Genomic DNA, 2,927 nt, shown 5'->3' with positions numbered 1-2,927 from the left:
GCGAATTAGTGGAAAAATCCGGTTCAAAAAGCCTAATTCAAAAGATAGAAGCTAAAAAAGTAAATTGCGCAGCACGATCTGAGTGCCACTGACACTTTCGCCACTATTTCTCAAAAACGCACGCTCGAAACCGAAAAAAAATATTCAATTCCTTTAAGGGAAAAATTACTTTACGCTGTTATGCCGAAAAAATCTAACCGAGAAGCCTAATTTCAGAAGTATAGGCGAATAAAGTATACTGTGTAGAGCGATTTCACAGGCACCTACTTTTCCGTTACTCTGGTTCATATATGCACCTTCAATTGTAATATAATTGCCCTACGGGTGCGAGCACAGCCTATTCTATGCAGTAGATATGAAATATTCTAATCCACAATTAAAATTTAGAATGTAATAGAGATAATACATAACTATGTTGCAATGGAATGTCAAGATCGAAGGAAAATTGAAAAGCTATTAAAAAGCTGCGTATTCAGAGTAATGTTGATCAAATATTCCAACGAACTGTCGAAATCTAGAATCTTCTATAAACGATAATAACGGACAATGCGCTAGTATTATAGGATCCCGCACTCCCACCACTTCATTTCACACATGTATCGTTGTACGATTTACTCTATGTTACATCACTTTTTTTCACATATAGTATATTACCACCGAAGAAATGTTCACGGTTAGTTATCTCGAACTTCGTAAAGTAATTAAAACATCAATTAACGATATCGCTGCTTCACGAAACGTTTTGAGATTAAATATTTCACTTTGATGCGTGAGAACATTCCACCATTTGTCACCGGTATGCCCGCTTGCCGCCAACTGGAAGTTGGCTGTAGCCGGATACGCTAGATATTTTTGTAGCGGGAAAATGTTGCATCTTTGAAATAGCTATGTGCTAAAGTATCAATGTGAAATATCAAACGATGTTTCTTATATTTATTAATATCAATGAAGCAAATATAAATATATTTCTGTTAGGAAAAATTCCAAATTTCTATAACTAATTCATGAACTTCAATTATTGATTGTTCCAGTAATGGAAGGATAAACCATTAGTATATACGGCAATAGTTCAAACAATCTATGCAATAATCGCCAATAATTGTTTAGATAACAACGAATTCATATCCAGAATTATATTAGGAAGCTCGTCGAGGCTGTGCCTTTATGATGCAATTTTAAAAGTTGATGAATTAATTATAGACACACATGAATTCACAGATGAAGGTGAGTGATTTTGTTCTTGGTAAAAAGAAAATGAAACTGCAATGGTTATTTGCTTAGGTACTTTTTATTCACTTTGTAAGTTTCACATATACACGTTAAGGACATAATAAACAATCACATATAGGCATTAGAATTTGAGTAGATGCCCGTATCACGGACCGTTGCAAGAAAAAGTATTCACTTTCCTGCACTACTATTTTTGGTGTAATATAAAAAAATGAATTGTTCAATTTTATAGCTTTTATCAATATTGGAGGATAAAGAGATCTATTATTCTGCAAAAAAGAGAAAATGTTATATTTATATCAATTCTTAATATATTTTCTTATAAACATTAAATTTACTTCATCTCCAAGTGCTTCCTCAAGTTTAAGCATGCAATATATAACTTATCCAGTAAGTTTACCAAAGAATGTATGTTTATTCTGCAAATCTGGTTATAGAACTAAGAGTAAAAAAGAATTGGAAATTATTGTCATCTTTTCCAGCATTAGCCATAGGGATTAAATCTCGTCGACAAAAATGTATAAAGTTCGTCCTAAAATACATATATCCAATAATTATTTTTGAATTCATTTTATTTTTAAATATAGTGTTACCTTAAATGGTTCTCCATATATTTTACCACCTTCTCCTGTACTTATGGGATCACCACCTTGTGTTATGAATCCTTTGATAATTTTATGAAATATAGCATCATCCTGACAACCTTCCAAATTTAACAAATATATTAATTTTATTCATGTGAAATGCTTTTGAAATCAAATTTATTAAAATTTTGTCATTTATTATTGTAATTTAAATTAGAAATTATTTAATATATTAATATAGAAATTTAGAAAGTAAATATTGTATATCGGTTAAATTTTTAAAAACAGGTAAACAATCCATTGAAATATCATTAACTAATACTTATTACTTTACCCTTAGTGGCTGGCTCTTGCATATAAATATTACTCATGTTTGTAAGCCTCCTACAATGAAAAAAATTATTTGTTAATAATAGTTTATATTAAATCTTTAGTCATTTATAAATCAGTCAACCAAGTGGTTCTTTTCTCGAATAATCATAAACAGGTAAGACGTACCTTTTACCTCCTTTTAACATTTGCTTTGTTGGCCCAATCAATTATATGTGTCACAGCCCCATTATTGCTGCTGCTTTTATAATTTCCATGTTCCTATAAATATTTCTACACATTTATGACCTAATGTAACATTTACACAGCATATTCAATTTATCTTTACCTTTCATAACTATTACCACGTGTTCATTCTCCATTTATTCAATCATCCTCATATTTCTATGTCGACACCACACATTTTTCTCTGTTGGTACATAGGCTGCTCTTTTTTTGTTTCTTTATTCTACATAATATGTGTTTGCTCCTCTCATTCCTTTTATTTAAACATCCCCCTTTTCTTTATGTATCTCAGCTCCATCATTCTGAAACTTAACACATTAGCGGTGATCATTGACTGTGACTACTGATATTGATATTTATTTAGATCAGGAATAGAACATACCTTTCAATCTCACTGTATTCCCCATATTTTGTTGTTATAAGAGGCCATCACCTAAATTAATTGTATTCCTTTTTGTTTGCCTAAACCATCTTCATTTTCTGAATCTTTATTTGACTATCAAAAATTTCTATCTTGTATGCCATATGGTTAGCTGACTTAGAATCCAATATATATAT

This window comes from Eufriesea mexicana, unplaced genomic scaffold (assembly GCF_001483705.2).
Source record: "Eufriesea mexicana isolate 0111107269 unplaced genomic scaffold, ASM148370v2 scaffold11454, whole genome shotgun sequence".
Lineage (NCBI taxonomy): Eukaryota > Metazoa > Arthropoda > Insecta > Hymenoptera > Apidae > Eufriesea > Eufriesea mexicana.
The sequence above is the reverse complement of the archived record's forward strand: the minus strand, read 5'-3'. Positions refer to the sequence as shown.